Raw genomic sequence first — 6,245 nt, 5'->3', positions numbered from 1 at the left:
TTTATTCAGTGTAATTTATTCTTTATTGTTTAAATGTATAACAGAAGCGATTTCTGAAATATCTAAAACGAGAAATTACTAGTTATTTAGTGTTGGCTTGCCTGAAAATGGTGTCCGGCGCCATCACGACCCTTAGTGGATTTTGGGTCGTGACAAAAATGCTTAGCTCGGTAATAGTAGCATAGACATGGTTTGGCAAGATTTCGCGGATTGCAAAAGGAAGCAGTTGTTCCAAAAGAATATGAGAGTCATGACTCTTCAGTCCATAAATTTTACGATCCTCTAACTTTACACACCATGGTAAATTGGAAGAATATCCATCTGGAACCTTAATAGTTTTCAAGAACTTGCATACTTTAGACTTCTCATCTGGTGATAAACTATAGCATGTTGTTGGATAATACCACTTTCCATTTTTTTGAGTTGGATGCAAATCTTTTCTTATACCCATTTCCTTCAAATCACGACGAGCATTCAAATTATCTTTCATTTTTCCTTCCATATCTAATAACGTCCCAATAATATTGTCACACACATTTTTTTCAATATGCATGACGTCAAAATTGTGACGTATTAGATTATTTTTCCAATAAGGAGGTTTGAAAAAGATGCTTTTCTTCCTCCAATTATGAATGCCTTTACTTTTTTCGTATCTTTTTCTCTTTTGGGTCTTACCAAATTTAATGTCTTCCAAGCTATCCAACTGGTTTAAAATATCATCTCCAGAGAGAATTTTTGGAGCAGGTCTTCTTTCTACTTCCCCACTAAAATCACGTTTATTTCCCCGCCACCTATGATTAGGTGATAAAAACCTACGAGCACCTATGTAAGAGAACATACGACCATACTTTAATCGCGTAGAAGGAGTCTCTTTGTTGCATGAAGGGCAAGCCAAAGCTCCATTTGTGCTCCATCCAGACAAGTATGCATAAGCTGGAAAATCATTTATAGTCCATAAGAGTGATGCCCGCATACAGAAGTTCTCCTTTCTCGAAGCATCATATGTATCGACTCCATTATATCACAATTCTTGCAACTTATCCACCAAAGGTTCTAAGTACACATCAATATCATTTCCAGGAGCTTTAGGGCCAGGTATCAACAAAGACAAGAAGTAATATGGTTGCTTCATGCACATCCAACGGGGTAGGTTATACACAGTAATAATTACTGGCCAAGTGCTATGAGAAACACTTAAATTGCCGAAAGGATTTATCCCATCAAATGCTAATCCAAGTCTAACATTACGAGGATCTCTGGCAAAGCCCGGGTTAGATGTATCAAAATATTTCCATGCATCTGAGTCGGTTGGATGTCTAAGAACCCATCTTTAAAACGTTGATCATGATGCCATGTTATGTCTGAAGCTATTTCTGATGACGTAAACAACCTTTGCAATCTTGGTTTCAAAGGAAAGTAACGTAAAACTTTTCGAGGAATTTTGCTCCCACTTTTTTCTGTAGTAGCCCCATTAGCTTTTTGACATTCCCTTGATTTCCACCTAGACTCACCACAAACCAAGCAAGATTCAACTTTTGCATTATGTTTCCAAAACAGCATACAATCATTTTCGCAAGCATGTATTTTTTCATAACGAAGACCTAAACTTCGAATCACTTTTTTTGCTCCATAGAATGATTCGGGTAAATTTTCACCAGAAGGAAGCGATCGTTTAATTAACTTCATTATACAGTCAGTTGCTTTATCACTCAATCCATAAAGGCACTTAATTTGGAACAGCTCCACAATCAGTGACAACTTGGAGAATTTCTCGCAACCAGGATAAAGTTATTGTGCGGCATCCTCCAGTAATTTGGAAAATTCCGAAGCTGGTTCAGAAGGATCAACCCCACCAGAATTGATATCAGGGCCAGTAGCATCATAAATCATTTCAAATGTATCATCACCTTGCTCTTTTCTTACTTCCTCTTGTCTTATTTCATTATTGTTAGTGCTTTGCTCTTTGGCTGCAAATTCTCCATGAAAAAGCCAACGAGTGTAGCCCTTTACTATCCCAAAAATTATTAAATGTTCCTTTACTTCGTCTCTAGTTTTATGAAAAACATTGTTGCATTTTTTACAAGGGCAAGGAATTTCACCTTCTGGTTCTGTGTGCTTAAAAGCAAATTAAAGAAAATTCTCAACTCCTTTTAAATATACATCGCTCAATCTATCGTTACAGGCATCCAAGTCTTGTCCATTTCAAAATTTCCTATAAAGAAAAATAAAATAAGATCAAGATGCTTAAAAAAGAAAGATCACTTAACCATGATTATACAATTTAGAGGCTAATTTCACTTATATATCTTGAATCAGATAGCAACTTTTACAAAAGATAGAGAATAAATCCAAAGAAACATTTTCCGAATACATAATTTGAAAGCAATCCATAATCACATTACTAATTCTTACGGTAAGATGTTTGTGATAATGAAAAACTGGAAGGTATTATGTACTGGATGAAAGAATCCGTAGCAATTGCTACTAAAATATGTGATTCTGTATGTAACAATTAGTCTAAGATAGCCAGAGTATTTGCCCATAAATTTTTATCGCTTAACTCATAAACTCTATTAATCATTATTAATTAATGTACATTACTTGATCTAATTTTAATTCTTTTGAGGACCCCAACAATACACACAAAGTGATAAAACAAAATCACATTAAACAAGCAGTACATCTTTCATGCTGGAAGAGGCCATATGCCATAGCAACCCCGATACGCAAAATCCCACTTTTTGCTCCTAAACAACAACTATCAGTATTCAACACCAAATTAATATTCACCACAACAATTAGCATTCTAAGCAGCCCAACAGTGAACCTTCGACTAGAAAGAAACAGAAGAAAGAGATTCTAGTTTTACGCGAATAAGAAGAAAGAAACTTCAGAAAACAGAGAAAAATAAACTTACTCTGCCGGATGATATCGCCAATTGCTGCCAGCGGAGATGAAGAATGAGGTTGAGGCCTCATCATTGAGAGAAATTTGGAAGAGAAATTAATTTTGAGAGATGAGGGTTTAGGGATCTTTTGGTACGATGTAAATTAGATCAAATAGAGGGACACTTATGGGAATTGTACATCCTGTTCTAAAGAATGCACATATATGTCAAAGTTGCATATTATACACTTTGGTCCATAATACTTTATATATGTTTAAGATTTAAAATTTTAGAGGTGTTCATTCTTGGATTCAACTTAATTTTACGGGTACTTTCTTGTAAGTCTCAGACTAATTTAAATAAATAAGGTGATTATCTCTAATTAATTTTTGTTGACTTTTATATCGAATTTAAACAAAACTTCATCAAGAATCGCTCAAAATCCATTCTGATCGAGTGCTTCGAGAATAGTTATTTTATGGGACATGTTCTATCAAAATAATACCTTTTGGGGTAATTAGAGGTATTGATCATTTAGTTCAATCCAGTTGTACAGGATCTTACTTGTAAGTTTCTAATATAATTTAAATAAATAGTATGATAATCTCTAGTTAACATTGATAAACTCTTTTATCGAATTTAGGTAAAGCTTTATCACGTTCGCTCAAGCTTCACCATGATCAAGTACTTTGAGAATAGTTATTTTGGATGGACATGTTCGATGAAATAGTACCTTTTAATGTAATTTGTGGTGTTCATTGTTCAATTCGATCCAAATTTGCAGGAGCTTACTGTCTTAATTACTTGTAAGTTTCACATATAATTAGAATAAATAGTGTCACGATCATAAACCCAGACCCGGTCGTGATGACACCTCTCGTGAAGACAAGGCTAGCCGACACTTTCCATTTTAATTTTTAAGCAATTAAACAATAAGATTCAAGTCTAAAGCATGATAAATAAACCAAGGTTTAAGCAGTCAATAGTATAAATATGCCGAAGAACCACCCAACACAGCCCGATACAGGATGTCACTAGTCATAAGCATCTACAAGTTCTAATACAAGTTTGAGAAATCTATAAACTATTACAAACTGTCTGATAAAGAGATAGAAATGATAAGGGGGAGAACACGAGATAGAAATGATAAGGGGGAGAAACACGAGACTGCGGATAGTCCTTACCGCCCCAAAGCAAACCCTTCTTGCCTCATTCGGTTCATATGAACACATCTCGCAGTCATAACATACTCATCACGTAGATATCTAGTCATTACTTCTCTCAATAGGGACATAACAGAACATGTAGATCCAGAAGCACGCGCTCACGCAATCATCAGCTCAGAGCTCAAGCTATAGGCAAAAATCCAGCCTCAAGTCCTCTAGACTAGCCGACATCAATATACAGAGATCACACTTCGTCCCTCGATCGGGGAATCACAAGTCATCGATGCATATCTGATATTGAGCGCTCATATCAACAAGCCACCTCATGGCGTATAAAACTCAGGCCCTCGGCCTCATAATCATAATCAGTGTATCACCGCTGCAGCGTGCAGCCCGACCCAAAAGTATCCTCACAATACAGGCCCTCGACCTTACTCAGTCAAAATCACATAAGTCACTCAGGTAATAGTACAACATGATGCTCAGCCCAAAATATTATTTGAAATATCATTTGATATATTAAAACAGAATAAACATGGCTGAGTTATGAAAATAGTGAAATATAGCATGACTGAGTTCAAATATAAAGTCAAGACAGTGAGAAAATATCAATAAAATCCCCTAAGGGTTCAAATAGTTGGCACGAAACCCAAATATGATATTTAGCCCAAAACATGATGATAGAAAATAGATTTTCAGTCAAATATGCGGTAAAATAGTCATTCGGGACGGATTAAGTCACAATCCCCAATAGTACACAACCCCACGCTTATCATCCAGCGTGTGCGTTACCTCAATATAGCACAATGATGTGTAATCTGGGGTTTCATACCCTCAGAACATCATTTACAATCATTACTCACCTCGATCCGGTCCAAACTCTAGCCCGCGATGCCTTTGCCCCCACGAATCGACCTCCGGATGCTCCGAATCTAGCCATAATTAGTACATAACCATTAAAATATGCTAGGGAAATAAAGCTCACTCGAAAATATCCAATTTACATAAAAAATCCCGAAATTGCTCAAACCCGGCCCCCCGGGCCCATGTCTTGGAATCCGACAAAATTAATATCAATGGAATCATCATCCTCTCACGAGTTTATACATACCAAGAACATCAAAATTGGACTTCAACTGCCCCCTCAAATTCCCAATTTACACTCTCCAAATTCAAGCCCTAATTCCCCAATTTTAGGCTTTAATTTCCACATTTTCATGATTAAACAAGGAATAATCCACATAGGATCGAGTATAGAGTTCAAAAATCTTACCTCCAGGTGTTATCTCTTGAATCTCTCTTCAAATCCTCTCAAAAAGCTCCAAAATTGCCCACAAATGGTGAAAGTTAGTCCCAAAATCGCGGACAATGGCTATTTAAACATTCTGCCTAGGCATCAAAAACCTTCTTCGCGAACGCGGTCAAAGCCTTGCGTTTGCGAAGCATCATCCAGCTTTGACCAAAAATCCTTCTTCGCTATCGCGTATTGCCACTCGCAAACACGATGCTTCCACAGACTAACCCTTCGTGATCGTGTAACCTCTCTCGTGAACGCGATGAATAAACACCTTGAAGCTCAGTTACCCAATTTCTCTTATGCGAACACGGTCCACTTCAAGAGAACGCGATGACCAATCACACAGCCCTTCGCGAACGCGGAGCCTGCCTCGCGAACACGAAGGCTAAAATTCCAGCCTTCACCAGCTAACCCTTCGCGAACGCGAGGGCCTACTCGCGAACGCGAAGGCCATTTTCTCTGCAACACTAATCAGCAATTTCTGCAATTTCTGCAATTTCAAATCATCATGAAATGGTCCGATTGACCACTCAAAACTCACTCGAGGCCCTCGAGACCTCAACCAAATATGCTAACATATCCCATAACATCATTCAAACTTGTTCCAACCTTCGGAACACTCAAAACAACATTAAAACACCAAATTTGCATCGAATTCAAGCCTAAGAATTTCAAAAATCTTCAGAATTACGCTTTTGATAAAAAACCCAACCAAACCACGTCCGAATGACCTGAAATTTTGCACACACATCCCAAATGATACAACGGAACTACTGCAACTCTCGAAATTCCATTCTGACCCCTATATCAAAATCTCACCTATCAACCGGAAAACGCCAAAATCTCAATTTCGCCAATTCAAGCCTAAACCTTCCACGGACTTCCAAAATGCATT

At 37.4% G+C, this 6,245-nt stretch overlaps 1 long non-coding RNA gene across 1 annotated transcript; it reads right to left on the bottom strand.

The window, feature by feature from the left end:
* Positions 1–436: 436 nt before the first annotated feature.
* On the bottom strand, positions 437–3,063 carry LOC104216302 (uncharacterized). Its single transcript, XR_708446.2, has 2 exons — positions 2,918–3,063; positions 437–2,212 (listed from the first exon to the last, which is right to left on the bottom strand). It is a non-coding gene; the product is annotated as an uncharacterized lncRNA (long non-coding RNA).
* Between the last annotated feature and the right edge of the window lie 3,182 nt (positions 3,064–6,245).

Source organism: Nicotiana sylvestris, chromosome 12 (assembly GCF_000393655.2).
Source record: "Nicotiana sylvestris chromosome 12, ASM39365v2, whole genome shotgun sequence".
NCBI lineage: Eukaryota > Viridiplantae > Streptophyta > Magnoliopsida > Solanales > Solanaceae > Nicotiana > Nicotiana sylvestris.
This window is presented reverse-complemented; position numbering and strand designations above follow the sequence as displayed.